The following is a 19,584-nucleotide window of genomic DNA, read 5'->3' on the forward strand; positions in this document are numbered from 1 at the left end:
GGACACCATAAAAAGACCAAACTTACGAATTATAGGGATAGAAGAAGGTGAAGAATACCAACTCAAAGGCACAGAAAATATATTCAACAAAATTATAGAAGAAAACTTTCCCAACTTAAAGAAGGAAATGCCTATGAAGATACAAGAAGCCTATAGAACACCAAACAGACTAGACCCCCAAAAAAAGTCCCCTCGACACATAATAATTAAACAACTAAATGTACAGAATAAAGAAAGAATATTAAGAGCAGCCAAGGAAAAAGGCCAAGTGACCTATAAAGGTAAGCCCATCAGAATAACACCCGATTTCTCAATGGAGACTTTGAAAGCCAGAAGGACCTGGACAGATGTAATGCAGACACTAAGAGACCATGGATGTCAGCCCAGACTAATATACCCAGCAAAACTTTCAATCATCATAGACGGAAGGAACAAGACATTCGAAGACAAAGCCAGATTTAAACAATACCTATCCACAAACCCAGCCCTACAGAAAGCACTAGAAGGAAAATTCCAACCGAGGGAAGTCAGATACACACTTGAAAACACAGGCAATAGATAAAGCCACAACAGTAAACCCCAAAGAAGAGAAGTACACACACACTACCACCAAAAATAACAGAGATGAAGAATCACTGGTCATTAATATCCCTTAATATCAACGGACTTAATTCACCTATAAAAAGACATAGACTTACAGAATGGATACGAAAGCAGGACCCATCCTTCTGCTGCATACAAGAAACACATCTCAAATTCAAAGATAGACACTACCTAAGAATAAAAGGCTGGGAAAAGACTTTTCAATCAAATGGTCTTAAGAAACAAGCAGGGGTAGCCATCCTGATATCCAACAAAATAGACTTCAAACTAAAATCAATCAAAAGAGATCAAGAAGGACATTACATCCTCGTCACAGGAAAGATCGACCAAGATGAAGTTTCAATTCTGAACATATATGCCCCAAACATAAGGGCACCCACATATGTAAAAGAAACATTACTAAAGCTTAAACCACATATAAAACCCCACACATTAATAGTGGGAGATCTCAACACCCCACTTTCACCACTGGACAGATCTCCCAAATCGAAACTTAACAGAGAAATAAAGGACTTAACCGATGTCATGACCCAATTGGACCTAATAGATATCTACAGAACATTCCATCCTAACAAGAAAGAATATACTTTCTTCTCAGCACCCCATGGAACTTTCTCTAAAATCGACCACATACTTGGCCACAAAGCAAATCTCAACAGATACAAAACAATCAGAATAACCTCCTGTGTTCTATCAGATCACCATGGTTTAAAGCTAGATTTCAACAACAACAAAAACTACAGAAAACCTACAACCTCATGGAAACTGAATAATGCTCAACTGAATCACCAATGGGTTAAGGAAGAAATAAAGAAAGAAATTAAAGACTTCCTAGAGATCAATGAAAATGAAGACACCACATACCCAAACTTATGGGACACTATGAAAGCAGTGCTAAGAGGGAAATTCATAGCACTAAATGCCCACATAAAGAAGTTGGAGAAATCGCACACTAGTGAATTAACAGCACATCTGAAAGCTCTAGAACAAGAAGAAGCAAAGTCTCCCAGGAAGAATAGACGCCAGGAAATTATCAAAGTGAGAGGTGAAATTAATAAATTAGAAACTAAGAGAATAATACAAAAAATTAATGAAACAAAGAGTTGGTTCTTTGAGAAAATCAACAAGATAGACAAGCCCTTATCCAAACTAACCAAAAGACAGAGAGAGAGAATCCAAATCAACAAAATCAGAAATGAAAAGGGGGACATAACAACAGACATTGAGGAAATCCAGAGAATTATAAGGTCATATTTCAAAAACCTCTACTCCACAAAACTGGAAAACCTAAAAGAAATGGACATTTTTCTGGATAGATACCACATACCTAAGTTTAATCAAGACCAGATAAACTATTTAAATAGTCCAATAACCCCTAAGGAAATAGAAACAGTCATTAAAGGTCTCCCAACCAAAAAAAGCCCAGGACCAGATGGTTTCAGCGCAGAATTCTACCAGATCTTCAAAGAAGAGTTAATACCAATACTCTCTAAATTGTTCCACATAATAGAAACAGAAGGAACATTACCAAACTCCTTCTATGAGGCTACAATTACCCTGATTCCTAAACCAAACAAGGATGCAACAAAGAAAGAGAACTACAGACCGATCTCCCTCATGAACATTGATGCAAAAATACTCAATAAAATACTGGCAAACAGACTCCAAGAACACATCAGAACAATTATCCACCATGATCAAGTAGGCTTCATCCCAGGGATGCAAGGGTGGTTCAACATACGAAAGTCCATTAATGTAATACACCATATAAACAAACTCAAAGAAAAAAACCACATGATCATCTCACTAGATGCAGAAAAGGCATTTGACAAAATCCAACACCCCTTCATGATAAAAGTCTTGGAGCGATCAGGAATACAGGGAACATACCTAAACATAATAAAGGCAATATATAGCAAACCAACAGCCAACATCAAATTAAATGGAGAGAAACTCAAAGCAATTCCACTAAAATCAGGAACAAGACAAGGCTGTCCACTCTCCCCATACTTATTCAATATAGTACTTGAAGTTCTAGCCAGAGCAATAAGACAACATAAGGAGATTAAGGGGATTCAAATTGGAAAGGAAGAAGTCAAGCTTTCCCTATTTGCAGACGACATGATAGTATACTTGAGTGACCCCAAAGATTCCACCCAGGAATTGATAAAGCTTATAAACACCTTCAGCAACATAGCAGGATACAAAATCAACTCAAAAAAATCAGTAGCCCTCCTATATACAATGGACAAAGAAGCTGAGAAGGCAATTAGAGATACATCACCCTTTACAATAGCCAAAAATGACATAAAATACCTTGGGGTAACACTAACCAAGCAAGTGAAGGACCTATATGACAAGAACTTTAAGTCCCTGAAAAAAGAAATTGAAGAAGATCTCAGAAAATGGAAAGATCTTCCATGCTCATGGATAGGCAGGGTTAACATAGTAAAAATGGCAATCTTACCAAAAGCAATTTACAGATTCAATGCAATCCCCATCAAAATACCAACACAATTCTTCACAGATCTGGAAAGAACAATACTCAACTTCATATGGAAAAACAAAAAACCCAGGATAGCTAAAAGAAACCTGTACAATAAAACAACTTCTGGAGGCATCACAATCCCCGACTTCAAGCTCTACTATAGAGCTACAGTAATAAAAACAGCCTGGTATTGGCATAAAAACCGACATGTGGACCAATGGAATCGAATTGAAGACCCTGACATTAACCCACACACCTATGGACATATAATTTTTGACAAAGAAGCCAAAAGTGTACAATGGAAAAAAGAAAGCATCTTCAACAAATGGTGCTGGCATAACTGGATATCAGCGTGTAGAAGGCTGCAAATAGATCCATATCTGTCACCGTGCACAAAACTTAAGTCCAAGTGGATCAAAGACCTCAACATAAATCCAGCTACTCTGAACCTGCTAGAAGAAAAAGTAGGAAATAGTCTTGAACGCCTTGGCATAGGAGATCACTTCCTAAATATAACACCAGTAGCGCAGACACTGAGACAAACAATCAATCAATGGGACCTCTTGAAACTGAGAAGCTTTTGTAGAGCAAAGGATACGGTCAACAAGGCAAAGCGACAGCCTACAGAATGGGAAAAGATCTTCACCAACCCCACATCTGACAGAGGACTGATATCCAGAATATATAAGGAACTCAAGAAATTAGACATCAAAAAGACCAACAGTCCAATTGAGAAATGGGCTTTAGAACTAAACAGAGAATTCTCAACAGAGGAATCCCAAATGGCTGAAAGACATTTAAGGAATTGCTCAACTTCCCTAATCATCAGGGAAATGCAAATCAAGACAACTCTGAGATACCACCTTACGCCTGTCAGAGTGGCTAAGATCAAAAACACTGAAGACACTTTATGCTGGAGAGGATGTGGAACTAGGGGAACTCTCCTCCACTGCTGGTGGGAATGCAAGCTTGTACAACCACTTTGGAAATCAATATGGCGCTTTCTTAGAAAATTGGGAATCAATCTCCCCCAAGATCCAGCTATACCACTCCTGGGCATATACCCAAGAAATGCTCAATCATACCACAAGAGCACTTGCTCAGCTATGTTCATATCAGCATTGTTTGTAATAGCCAAAACCTGGAAACAACCTAGATGCCCTTCAACTGAAGAATGGATAAATAAATTGTGGCACATATACACAATGGAATACTACTCAGCAGAGAAAAACAACGACATCACACGGTTTGCAGGCAAATGGATGGATCTAGAAAAAATCATCCTGAGTGAGGTAACCCAGACTCAGAAAGACAAATATGGTATGTACTCACTCATAGGAAGATGCTAGATGTGGAACAAGGATGACTAGACTGCTACTCACATCACCAGTGAGGCTACCTGGAAAACGGGACCCCAAAAAAAGACACGGAGAAATGGACAAGATCTACATGAATAGCCTGGTCATGAGTGGGAACAATGAAGGGCGACAGTCGAGGGAAAGAGTGGGAGATCCTAGCTGGATCAAGAAAAGAGAGGGAGAACAAGGAATAGGAGACCATGGTAAATGAAGACCACATGAGAAGGTGAGAAGGGGAGGAAGCAGAGAGCTAGGGAGGCCCACGGAGATCCACAAAGATACCCCCTCAAAAGACTGCTGGCAATGGTCGCGAGACGGCAGGAACTGACCTACTCTGGTGATGGGATGGCCAGACACCCAAATAGTGGTGCCATAAACTCCATCCAAGGACTGAGGAATCTGAAGGCAGACATCCACGGCTGGGCCCCTGGTGGAGCACTGGGAGTCTAATTAGTGAGTAAGAAGAGGATTTATATGAGCGAGAATTGTTGAAGCCAAGGTTGGATAAAGCACCGGGACAAATAACCAAATGAATGGAAGCACAGGATCTATGAACCAAAGGCTGAGGGGCCCCCAACTGGATCAGGCCACCTGAACGGGTGAGACAGTCAGTTGGCTTGATCTGTTTGGGAGGCAGCTGTGCATTGGTGCCAGGTCCTGGACTCGTTGCATGAGTTGGCTGTTTGAATCCTGGGACTTATGCAGGGACACTTGGCTCGGTCTGGGAGGGGGGAATGGACCTGCCTGGACTGAGTCTACCAGGTCAACCCCGGTCCTCGGGGGAGACCTTGATCTGGAGGAGGTGGGAATGGGGGGTGGGCTGGGGGGAGGGGTGGGCGAGAGGGGGAGAACAGGGGATTCTGTGGCTATTATGTTGAACTGAATGGTGTTGTAAAATAATAATAATAATAATAATAATAATAAAAAATTACACACACAAAAAAAAAACAAATATGTGGGTACAACCAATTATAAAATTCTTAATATTAATGTATTAATATCTACATGCTCTGAGACACAAGAACATTTAGACACTGTGCTAAGGTTTGACTTTACAGCTACCCATTAACTAAACTTGCTATTTTCATCCCCATTTTCTAGATGAGAAAATGAAGCACAGAGATTTTGAAATTTGCTCAGCAACCTAAGTAAAGGTAAGATAGAAACCAAAGGAAACTATCTCCAGGCACCAATTACACTAAACCAATGCATAGACTAAGGTAGCGGACCTCAAACTGATTCCCCAATAAACAGCAGCCACTTAATATCACCAGAAAGTGCTAGAAATACCATTCTTTGCGATCCTTTCAACAAAGATCTGTGACAGTGATTATATGTTAACAGCCAATCACAAAATTCCAGAGAATGCTAAAATTTAGACCCCCTGAACTAAGAAATGACACCACAATTTTTATTACTTAATTTATTTTTTGAGACTATAAATACATCATTTCCTACCTCCTTTTCCTCTGTTGAAACCCTCCTGTATATCCTTCCATGCTCTCTAATTCAGGACCTCTTTCTCATTAACTCTTAGTGTGTGTGTGTGTGTGTGTGTGTGTGTGTGTGTGTGTGTGTGTTTGTATGTGTGTGTGTATGTGTGTACCTGTGAAAGACAGGCAGAGAGAGAAAGAGAAAAAGAGATAGAGAGTATTTATGTGTATGTGTTCCTAAATACATACTTACAACCTGCTCATTATAATGTTACTTGAATATATGTTTTCAGGGCTGACATTTGGTATTGGATAAACTATTTCTTTTGCTCTCAGCATTACTTTCATTTTTAGCAATCTCACGCTCACCTTTTTATAAATATACTTCTAGAATTTTTCTACGCATGTATAATCTTTTCAAGCTCTACTGTTTTATAGTATATTTTTCCTCTAGTCAGTTGGTCATGAACATTTTTCATATGCTAATACCATTTTAGGAAACTATAGCTTTCAATAGTAACTTAAATACACACGTAATTTGCTAGAAAAATATCCCCACAGCATCAAGAACCACGGAGCATCTGAGACTTTACCCTATATGTAACACTACAAGTTAGCATGTTATCACCTGTATATAGTGACAGAAGTCCCAAGGCTCCTGGGTCAGAGAAAGCAAGACTCTATCACTCAGCGTACTACAAGCAAAGGAACAACCGCATGTTTCCATTGGTTGCCTTGTCCCAAAGATCCAAAGCATTTTACCATAGGCCCAATGCACACATAAATACAACAGTGTTTCATTACAGAACAAAAGCCTAGGACCATAATCCGGGACTTTCCAAGATGCAACAACCATGGTAACCATGGTAATGGCACACAAGCCCATCCCCTTCTCTCCAGGAGTATACATTAGTATGTGGTAATCTGGTCACCTTGATCTGCCCAACTGCCTATATGACTACCTGCAGACACTTTACTCATGGTTAAAAACACACAAGCCTTGCAATCTGATGTAGTTTAGAAGAACAGAGAAGAATGCTTTAGAGCTCAGGCCGATAGGGACCCAACAATTGTCCCACATTTAAAGTGTTCACTTCTCTTATTCTCTTGAGCAATGCCACAGTAAATTATTCTTATAATTAACATACTAAATTCCTTGATATTTACTCAGGAAAAAATTGTGGAAATAGAATTGCACACTCAAAAGCCTCTCCTCTGACCCACAATATGGCTCAGTAGGTAAAGGTTCTTTAAGCTAAACTTCAGAACATGAGTTTTCTGTTCCCAGGACCCATACAGTCGAGGCAGAGAATCAACTCCCACAAGTTGTCCTCTAATCTCCACATCATAGAAGATACACACACACACACACACACACACACACACACACACACACACACACACAAATACAGGTCATTTTAAAAAATACAAGAAGTCTCTCTTTTTATGGTTTTACAAATATTTCACTTAAAAGCTTCAATGATTTTATAGATGTAATGATTTTCTCATTCCTATCAACTAAACAGGGTCACTGCGTGTCATTACATTAGTGCCTCTGTAGGGAACTTAAAACGAGATTTAAAATTGTGTGTGTTTATGTGTGTAGATCATGAAACTGGGAATTGGATCATGACAGGGGAGGAAGAGATCCTAAAGGAGTTGGGTGATGGGGATAGCAATGGAAGACATGCAAGAAGAAAACAGAAGAGAGGGAAAGAGCTAGAGATGGCAAGAGGTACAGTGGAAAGCAGAGGGAGAGGAGTAACAACAAAATATGACAACAGAATCATATAGAAATGTGAAGATGCCATGAGGAACTCCGTTGTACACTAATAAAAAAAGTCAATAAGAAGGGAAGAAAAGAGAAAGGAAGGGAAGAGAGGAGGAAGAGATGCATCCACTTGAAAATGCCCTACTGACAAAGCATATTTAAATGAAGCTGATTTTTTTTTAGTATATTTGATATTGATTGTTCTTAGTAGATTTAGTAGGAGTTGAATAGGGCCATGGGAAAAAAGTTTCAGCAAGATTTCACCCTGAATTTATGTAGGTCTTTCTTTGCTAACCGTATAGTACCAATGACTCTTGCTCATTTCTAACAAATAACCAATGTGTATTATCCTAAGCCTGTGATTTCCAAAACAAAATTGAATCTCAAGATTGTATTTTAGGAGGCTGGAGAGTTGGCTGGGCCAATAAGAGCACTTGATGCACCTGCATCTGGTGACTCACAACCTCCTGGGACTCAACTTCTAGGAGATCGGTTTCTCTCTTCTGGCCTCCATGAGCCATGCATGCAAGCAATGAGCATACAAACATGCAGGCAGACATACATTTAAAATTTGTATGTAGCAATCTCTTCTCCACTGTAATTATTCTAAAAACATCTCTTGAGAATATTTGGGTCTTTTGTGATGTTCTCTGCGACATCTGCTCCTGGTTACCTTTGTCCTATATTAGTCTGTTACTGTGGTAGAACCATAAGTGTCTAACAGGATTACACAGAGCAACAAAGTGCTATTCTGAGTAAAAATCTAAAGGATTTCCACCAGCTGTGCCCTCCTCCTGGGCTTTTCTGGGCTTTTATAACTACCCTTAATAGATGCTGTGACTGACAACAGTGCCATCCCAGTATCAACCACACCCAACCAAAAACTTCACTGAAATACAAATAAGCTCCGGTTTGGGAAGGTCTCACACTATGCCAGTCATTCTAACAGAGTCTAAGTAACCTTTACATTCTTTTTCAGAATGAATGTGTGGATTATAAAAACCTGTACTTTTATAAACCAGAATGCAATGGTAGAAATATTGATGACTTTCAGCCTTCATTCAAGACCAGTGGAATCTTGAGACTACATTGACCTTAACATAACTTCACAAGATATTTAGCTACAAGCAATGAATCATGGTTGTTGCTGTTATCTATAAGCAATACCTGCCTATTACGGTTAGAATATAAATGAGTAATAAGTGTTTAGTAAACATTATTAGTGATGTTTGTTTTCTTATTAGTGGTTCTTAAAGCTTGGTTTTTATTTTTTAAGTCCTAAATTAAAATTACTGAAGATTTATAAATCAAGTTTTTTCTGTTATTCATCATAGTGTGCAATTCATTGGGTCCATTAAAAACCTGGAGAGGGTTTCATTGAGTTATTCAGGCCAAGGTTGGTCTTAGGTCATCTAGCATTTATGTTATATTAATCATGATTCATTATGTATTCTCCTGAAGACTGTGTCATTATCATAGTTTTCTCCTGGGATGATTTTATGTCTCTTGTTCCTAAAAATCCTTTACAGGTTAATAATAACAATTGAAGTAGTTCATCATTTGTATTTTGCTTATAATTTTTAATTTATAAGGGCTTCAAATTTTATATAGAAAGTTTAATTGATTTTATTCTTTTATGTAGATTGCTTTTGTCTATATGCTCAGAGATATTTCTTCTATTATTGGACAAATAATCACCTTTATGATCCTCTGACCTGTTGGAGGACTTTTAGAGACAGAATCTTACTCTGTAGCTTAGGCTGGCCTTGAACTCATGATCCTCTTGCCTCTGGATCACCACTAACAATATCATAGATATATCCCATATGCCCAGTGTTTCTTCTGTTCTATATTTTTTTCATTTAAAATTTCACAAGTAAATTAATTTAATCCTTCCCTGAATATATTCTAATCATCTCAAAGGAAAAAAAATGTTACTTCTGCTCCAATTTTCTTTTTCTTACAGCATTTCTTTAGATATTTTATGCTTACTAAAAGAAACAAAAGTGATTTCACACATATGTATGACTGCATGACATGTATGTAACAGATGCTAACCTGCCACACTATTATATTTAAAATTCAAGGAAATAAAAAGTTATTAAAGAGAACTATAATTCCCTCTGTCCATCCTGTTCATCTCCATCATAACCCAGAAGTAGTTAATATTCTAGAGCTGGAATGTAACTATAAGCTGTAATTTAATATGTATGCATATTCATATTGTCTAGGAAGCATTAAGCAATTTGCATTTTGTTTCTCACCATCCTGCTATTTAGGTGTATCTATTCTGAAACATTGTTTCATAAATAATCAGTTTGTCGATTACCTACTCTTCAGAGACTATATGAACCATCTCACAGTACATAAATATCACACTGCTGCTGTGGATATTGCTCTATATAAATAAAACACTGATGGCCAGTGACCAGGCAGGAAGTAGGTTGCCAGGCAGGAAGTAGGTGGGACAAGGAGAGAGGAGAATTCTGGGAAGCGGAAGGCTGAGGAGGGAGACACTGCAGCCACCGCCAGAACAAGCAGCATGTAAAGACTCTGGTAAGCCACCAGCCACGTGGCAAGGTATAGATTTATAAAAATGGGTTAATTTAAGATAAAAGAACAGTTAGCAAGAAGCCTGTCACGGCCATACAGTTTATAAGTGATATAAGCGTCTGAGTGATTATTTTATACGTGGATTGTGGGACTGCGGGGTTTGGTGGAACCTGGAGAAAAGCCCTCCAGCAACACACTGCCACGAAAACTCCAATAGGTGTTAGCCAAAGTTAATTTTTGAAGCTATAGTAAGTTACATTATTTTTACCAAACTTATATGAGTCCTTCGTACTTGTCATGTTATGTGGATTGAACATCGTTTCCTCTTCCAGGAGACGCCTTTTCATATACAGTGCCCTCTATTTTTTTGTGAGATTTACACAAACAGGAAGTCAGCCAAGTTGTTATGGAGAGCTATGAGTTAAATGTAGACTATTTCACCTAGAGAACAAAGGCTCCTCCCAAGAGGAGAGTATTGAAGGCATTCAGTTGTGCACTGTGGCACTAAACTACAGTTTTGGAGATGGTAACCAATAGTAACTGCAGTAGCATGGAGACCACAGGAATATCCATATTCTATATGTCTTGCATATGTCAGGCACTCTGAACTGATTTATCATGCCTCGCTTCATTTTTGTAAATCCAGTTCACGAGATACCAGAACTCATATTTTTAACAAGGCATTCTCTATATTGAACCTAAGTATGTAAAGAAGCTCATATAGGAACTTAGACTAGAAAAAATGTCACCACCAAGCAGATATCTATAGACCTAAAGAGAGCCAATCTTAAATAGTGATATCATATGTCAATGAGAGATGACAGACCAGAAGAATAATGCAATTTGCAATTGCCTTGGATATATAATTGATAGCAGCCTTTGGTCTAAGAAAGCCAAGCCACTTGAACAACCTGGGATGACATGGAAGAATACACACAGCAATAGGAGATAGAGGACTTTCTGCTGTCAAGGACACATTGTTGCTTGAATGATTAATTGGCAAAATAAAGATGTGATATATTGCTTCTCCTCACAAGTGAAATGAATCACATTGTATATATAAATCTAATCTATAATGTATATTCATATACATTAGTGGATTGTGAATTTATAACTGCTTTAGAAAGAAAGTTAGAGATGTTTGGAACACAGCCATAGCCTTTTTGAGTTGATGAAACAAATTATTACTATACTTTGCCATGGTACAATACAGGAAACACAGGAGACACCTTGAAAACTGGAAAGAATATATTTTAGGGAAGGTCCACTACAATATTTTTCAAAGTTTTTTACATCAGGGCATCACTTCTAATTACACACTAATGGGTGACGAATAGCATAGTGTTAACTATAGCCTGCACTCTTTTTCACTCATAATTTAGACAGTACTGGAATTTTCAATTTTAGACCAACTTGCTGCTGCTTTTCTTCAAAAGAGAATGCTGGCTTAGAATAAGCTTTATGGTTCTATTCATGAGCTCTATCCATCCTCATATCAATAGCAACTACTCAATTACAATATTTCATCATAGAGAACAAGCTACTGCTTTGCATAAATCAGCTGCTGCTCCTAATTTTGCAAGTGCACTTCAGTGAATTCTCATCTATACTCTTGTCAGACTTCCACTTTTTTAAAAAAATGTTCTTCTTAAATCCTTAGGACTGACTGACTGGGATCTTTGAGATCCTCTTGTCCAATTTTAATGGTAAGAAAATTGTCACTCAGAACAGATGAAGAACTTGTTCAGGGTTTTGTCATTTGTTAGTGTCAAGCCTAGGGCAATGAAGCCAGTCTTCAGATTATTGTTTCCAAGAGCTCTTTCCATGATGTGTTAGATTTCTTTGGAAACCCTTACCAAGAATGAGGAAGAGTGTATCTCTCTGGCTTACTCCTTCTCAGTTGAAATATATGTATATCTTTGTCTTAGCTTTTTAACTCTTTAATATAGACTCACCTTCCTCCCCTAGTGCTGTGGACAGTGATTCTGATACCAGGTTTCAGGAAAGAACCTAGCATTATACCCTGAAAGGATCATTCTAGTAAGAATATTTTCTATACATGAATAAATAATAATTTATCATTTCATTAAACAGTCACTAGAATGATGCTTTTTGGGTATCATAAAACCTTAGAATTTTGATTAGCAATTACTTACAACTGAACCACAAGAAATGTCTTGGTCAACAACAGAACACATGCACAGTGGCGGTCCCAAATGATTATAATTAGTTGAGAAATTTCTAATCTAGTGACATAAATACTGTCATAATGACATGGTCAAGTCTGCATGCTTGTGATGATATTTGTATTTATGGATGGGGCTCATGGAAAGGTATTCACTGCACTATCATCATATAAAAGCATAACTAACACATACAGTTATATATAGTGTATAATATTGATAATGACAGTAAAATACTATATTTGCTTTTCTATTTACTATTTTTAAAAGTTTGACATGTAAAGTCACCAGATGCCTCATACATCTCCTGCTTCCAACATCAAAAGCCTACATCAAGGGATTGACCTATATGTACCCTCTAGGGCTGTGATGTTCTCACACAATGATGAAATCATGGAAGAGTGCATTTGTCAGAATGTGTCACCATTGTGAAGTGACAACTGGATCTAATTAAAAATCATTGTCCTATTTCAAGCTTAATTTTGAATTTATAAATTTACCTTTGCTTCTATTTATAATATATTAATCTTTAGATATATTCTAATACATAATATATTTTTATTACAATCAACCTCCCAATGACTTACATTAATACTTAAAATAACTATTTTATGATGTTTCAATGTTTCTTCTCTTTCAGTGCACCAGACAACTGCACTAAACTAGCTTACGGGAATGGGTGATAATCAATCAGACTTATTGAAAGGATATCTTATCTATTACCATGATACTCTGTGTCTTCTTTTCTGGTTTTCTTTTTTGATTTGTTAAAGGGAATCCTATGTTAACTTTTTCACAGAGTCAACTTTCCATGTTTAAAATAATAGTCTGCCTCATGAGGAACGTAGGACTCAGGTTTTTCAGAATTTTAAAGATAGCTCCATATTTCCTGACATTCATTGTTAAGACATCACCAATGCCATTCTTATCTTCCTCATTATGGATAACTCCCTTTTATTTCCTGGAAAAGCATACAGTTTTCTTTCACTTCCTCCTAAGATTTGATAAGTTGACCCTGATAACTTTAGTTCCTTTTTGCAATATTGGTGCTCCGAATTCTGAGGCTTTTTAATCAAAAGACTATGTTCGCCTAGATCAGAAAGAGAGACGGTCTTCTGTTACTGCTGTGATTGTACTGCTCCTTTTGCTCACTATACTCTCTCTTTATGTGTTTGACCAGGTAAGATAATGGGGTTTATGTGTGTATGGCATGGCTTTTGAGTACCTGTACTTTAATATTCTAAATGGCACCGTTTTAAATTTTTTTTGTATATGTGTGTGAGAGCGTATGTGTGTGTATGCCTCTCTGTCTCTCTGTCTCTCTGTCTCTGTCTCTGTCTCTGTCTCTCTCTGTCTCTGTCTCTCTGTCTCTGTGTGTGTATGTGTGTGTGTATGTGTGTGTGTATGGGTGTGTGTGGGTGTGTGTATGGGTGTGTGTGTGTGTATGGGTGTGTGTGTGTGTGTATAGGTGTGTGTGTCTGTGAGTGTGTGGTGTGTGTTTGTGTGTGTCTGTGTGTGTGTCTGTGTGTGTGTGTCTGTGTGTGTGTGTCTGTGTGTGTGTGTCTGTGTGTGTGTGTGTGTGTGTGTGTGTGTAGGCCAGAGGTTGAAGTCAGCTGAGTTCTTTGATCCATGTCAACCTCATATTTTGAGGCAGAGTCTCTCACTTAAACCTGAAGCCTATAGATCCAGCTGGTCTAGCTAGCCATCTTGTCCCAGGGATTCTTTGACAGTCTGGTGAGGACTGGGATTTGCAAATGGGTCATGCAGCATTTGTGTGAGTTCTGAGAATCTGCATTTGAGTCCTCCTGTTTGCATGGCAAGCACTTTACACACTGAGCCATCTCACACCATTTTCCTTTTAACATTTACTTCAGAATTATCTCTGTCCATTCTCCACTACAGTTTTAAAATTCTTCTGGCTTGATCATCCATAAAAGTGATTTCTAACCATGTCCATTCTGCTGCTTAGTCTTGTTGTGCAGTCTTTTTCCTACAGTCTCATAATTTGGCTGTGGTTTCAAATCATACTGGTTTAGAAGCGTTTCCTTCTTCTCTTCAAGTTTTGGAAGATTGAGAAACATTGGCATTAGTTCTTTCAACGTTTGATAGAATTTACTACTGGTTCCATTAGGTTCTGGACTTTTCCTTGTTTGAGGTCATTGATCACTGATGTAGGCGTTCTTATTACTTAGGTTTTTTTTTTTCAGATTTCCTATCTCTCTAATTCAGACATAAAATATGATATGTTGCATCCATCTAGTAATCTCTCCATTTCTTTTAGGTTGTCCATAAATTTAATGTCATTTTTGTATGAATCTCATAAACTCTTACATTTTTGTGGTTAATATGTCTTATTTATAATTTTATTTGAGTATTATATTTTTAGTCTATAAATGTTTTAGTTTTATCTTTACAGAGAATCACATCTTTATTTTTGCTGATCTACTCTCTTATTCTTCGAGTCTGTTTATTTATTTTTGGCATTAAGTAATCATAGAATTTAGTTTAGTAGTTGATGAATGTATCTTGGTTTTTGTTGATGTGTTTTAAAATAATGAACAAAGCTGAAGAGATGGCTCAGCGGTTAAGAGCACTGACTGCTCTTCCAGAGGTCCTGAGTTCAATTCCCAGCACCCACATGGTGGCTCACAACCATCTATAGTGAGAACTGTCACCCTCTTCTGTATACATAATAAATAAATAAATCTTTTTTAAAAATTGACGTTTTAAAAAAATTAAAATAAAATAAAGAAAATAAAAAAGTGAACAAAATCAGTTGATTGACGGAAGAGATTTTTTGAGTTTCCAGTTCCAGAAGAAGGATCCATAATGGCAGGAAAGGCATGGCAGGAGGTTGCCAGAGCTGGCCAGAGCTGGGCAATCACATTTCCAACCACACACAAGGAGCAAAGAGAGAGAACTGGGTGAGGTGAGGCTGTAAGCCATCAAAGCCTATTCCCAGTGTCATACTTCCTCCAGCCAGGCTCTTCCTTCTACAGGTTCCATAACTATCCCAAATATCACTGCCAACTATGGTGTATCAATACCAAAGTTTATGGAGAACACTTCATACTCAAACCATCACAGGGAGTGTAAATGTAGTTACCTTTTCTCCAGCGTGTCTTTAAATGAACCTAATTGAATTGGCAATATGTTCTTGTTTGGGTTATCTTTCCTTGCTCTAAATTCTGTAAGAATCCATTGGATTTCACCAGTTTAAATTCTTGTTATATTTGTCAACTAGATGACAAAGAAATCTTGAGCATGGTGAGCTTTTATGTCACTGACACACAAGAGTACTTTACAAACTACACCCTTTGCTATAACTATCACTGTAGTTACAACTGCAGTGGTACAACCCCATTCATGATTTTTACTGATATTTGAACCTTAAGTCCCAAGAATAGGAGTCTTTCAGTTCCCATTCAAGCTTAGTCATCACTTGCTACCAGAGAAATCTTCCACAGTGACTTAGTTCCTTTTCTGTTGCTGTGATAAAATGCCATGGCCAAGGAAAGTCATAAATCAAGACTTTATTTGGGTTTGCAGTTCTAGGAATCCATCATGGTGGGAAGATGGGGCATCAGGCAGGCATGGCAGCCAAAGGGGGGAAACTCAGAGAGGACGTTCTCACCCATAAGCATGAAGCAGAACAAACTAGAAGTGAGACAAGGTTATTAACTCTCAAAGCCTGTCTCCAATGATGTCATTCCTCCAGCAAAGCCGTAACTTCTAAAGCTCCCCAGACAGCATCACCAGCCAACGACCAAGTGTTGAACTACATGAGCTTATGGGGGACATTTTCATTTAAACCACTGCACATAGCTCATAAGCATTTCTAGTCTTGGCTACAGAGTTTGAAATATTAGATTATTATTAGATTTTTGAATTTATTTGTGGGTTTTTGTCAAATGGACACAAACCTAGACATATATGGGAAGAGGGAATCTTAACTAAGAAAATGACTCCATAAAATAGGCCTGTAGGCAAGCCTGTGGGGTATTGTCTTGATTAATGATTGATATGTAGGGGCCCATCCCATGGTGGTGGGGGGGGCAGGTGTCACCCCTGGACAGGCTGAGCAAACAGGAACAGCAAACCAATAAGCAGTAGTCCCCTTGATTATTGCTTCAGTGTTTCAATCCCCGAATTGATTTCCTGCTCGATGATTGACTGTGATGGGAAAGTGTAAACTGAAATAAACTCTTTTCTTCCCAAGTTGCTTTTGGTCACAGAGCTTTATCACAGCAATAGAAATCCTCATACAGTTGTTGTTCCTTGTGTGTCCAAATTTCCTCTTTGGGAAACATCATGTACCTATTCTTCCCCTGTCAATCAGAAAGGGACTAGAGATATTAACTATCCAAAAAGCATTGGAGTCTTCCAAAATCCTTTATTCTTTATGTAAATGTCTCTCCAGTAATAACTCAACATTCCAAAATCAGAATAGAGGCAGCCTTTGTGAGATGAAAATGTTCATATTATCACTTTCTCCATGAAAGAGGGCTTTGTCCATTCAAGAAAGCCTATTTTGAAATAAATTAGCTCCAATGTAACTGGTCTTGTCCAGTTAGATAAAAATAGATTTTGGAAGTTAAGGATATTACAGTCCTATGGACTAGGCCCTCTGCATAAGTGAGGCAGTTGTGTAGCTTGATCTGCTTAAGAGGCCCCCTAGCAGTAGGATCAGGATCATCTCTGGTGCATAAGTTGGCTTTTTTGAGCCCACTACCTATGGTGGGACTCCTTGCACAGCCTTGATACAGGGAGAGGGGCTTGGGCCTGCCTCTACTGAATGTACCAGGCTCTGTGGACTCCCCATGGAAGACCTTCCCTTGTTGGAGGAGGGAATGGGGGGTGGCTTGGGGAGAAGGTAGGAGAGGTGGAAGGAAGGAGGAGAGTGGGATCTGTGATTGATATTTAAAATGAATTTAAAAATTCCTTAATAATAAGTAAATAAATATATTACAGTTCTAACTAAAGGAATTCATGATCACTAACCCAGCATTACTGACAAACATTGAAGGAATCATATGCAGTGAATAGAGATAAGCATGCTCCTGAGGTCACAACAAAACAATGAAGTACACAAGAGTGCTAGACAAATAAACTAGGATTAGGATAGCACTAAAGAGAACAAAAAACAACAACAGGACAGAATGAATACATTCCTTTCCATAACAACTCTGGGTACTAATGCCATCAGTTCTCCCATCAAAAGTCACTGGGTGGCATATTTATAAAAAACAAGACTATCTATTTGCCCCTGCCAAGAAACATACCTCACTGACAAAAATAAGCATAGCCTTAAGGATCAAGGACAAAAATGGCATTCTAAGCAAAGTAAATAGAAAGAATGAAGATATAGCCATACTATGTCTGACAAATTAGGCTTTGGATCAAGATTATTCAGAAGAGAGAGAGAATGTCACTTCATATTAAGAGGATAGAACAATTTGAAATATATATGTACTGAAACAATGCACCCAATTTCATAAACACTGCAGGATTTAAAGGCGCAGATTTCCATCAATATATAAAAATGAGTAACTTCAAAACCAAGATCTCACCAATAGATGGGTCATGCAGAAAAAAAAAAACTTCAAAAAAAGAAACTCTAGAGTTAAATAATGTTGTGACTCAAACTGACATAAACAACCACTGAATATGACACCCAAAGACTGGAGAACGCATATTCATCTTAGCAGCCGACATAACATTCTCTAAAATAAGCCATATTGTAGGACACAGAGTAACAAACACAGAAGGCTGGGATAGTTCCTTGTGTTGTATCTGATCAGAATGGACTAAAATCTGACCTGAACAGCAAGAAAAACTACAGAACACAGAAATTCATGGAAACTGAGAGGCACAATGTTGAATGATGAGGGGTCAACAAAAACATTAGGGAAAAAAATTGTTGAATTCCTAAAATCAAAGAGATACTGAAAATAGGCAAAGATGGTTATACCTGGGGTGCACTGACCAGCCAGCCTACCACCCTTGGCAAATTCTAGGACAGTGAGAAACCCTATTGTTGTTGTTCGTTTTTACTCTTTTGAGGGGCCCACCATCCAGCTCCCAAATAAATCATACACAAAGGCTTATTCTTATTTATAAATTCACAGCCTTAGCTTGGCTTATTTCTAGCCAGCTTTACTTAATTTAAATTAGCCTGTCTACCTTTTGCCTCTGGGCTTTTCCTTTTCTATTCCTGTATATCTTCCTTTGTTTCTTACTACATGGCTTGCTGTGTAGCTGGGTGGCTGGCCCCTGATGCCCTCCTCCTTTTCTGGCTACTTCTTCTCTCTTCTCTTCCCAGATTTCTCCTTTTGTTAATTCTCTCTGCCTGCCAGCCCCACTTACCCTTTCTCCTGCTTCTCTATTGGCCATTCAGTTCTTCATTAGACCATCGGGTGTTTTAGACAGACATAGTAACACAGCTTCACGGAGTTAAACAAATGCAACATAAACAAAAACAACACACCTTAAAACAATATTCTACAGCACCCTATCAAAAGAAAGAAAGAAGGTTGAACAGTGTCTGAGGAACAACATCCAAAGACGTGGTCTGCACACGCACCAACAGCACACAAATGATGTACATGCACACATCCATACATACACAAATAAAAAACAAAAAATGCAACAAAATCTGACATAGATGTGAAGAAGAAAAAAAATGAAACATTTAATGAGTGTCCAGTCATTTATGGAATCATTGTGGATTTTCCTCACGAACTTAAGAATAGAATTACCATATGATCCAGCTGTACACTTTTAGATCTGTACTGAATGGGCTCTGAGACAACACACCGCAGAGATACTTGCACATCATGTTTACTGCAGCACTACTCACAACAGCCAAATTATGGAATCAGACTTCCTGGTGATAGATGATTGAATAATGAAAATGTGCTAAATGTACATATACAGAGAGACAGACAGAGAGACGAAAGACAGACAGAGAGGCAGAAAGGCCAATAGAATGGAGTATAATTCAGACATAAAAAAGGGTGAAATTGTTACTTGCAGAAAAATGGATGCAACATAGACCATCATACTATACAAAGTAAGTCATACTCAGGAAGAAAAATGCCATGTGTTTTCTCATTTTTCCAGATCCTGTATTGTGTTTAGAGACCTAAAATCACACATGTGAGTAAGACATGAAACAAGAAGCAAGACCGTCTAG

This window comes from Peromyscus maniculatus, chromosome 12 (genome assembly GCF_049852395.1).
Source record: "Peromyscus maniculatus bairdii isolate BWxNUB_F1_BW_parent chromosome 12, HU_Pman_BW_mat_3.1, whole genome shotgun sequence".
Taxonomy (NCBI): domain Eukaryota; kingdom Metazoa; phylum Chordata; class Mammalia; order Rodentia; family Cricetidae; genus Peromyscus; species Peromyscus maniculatus.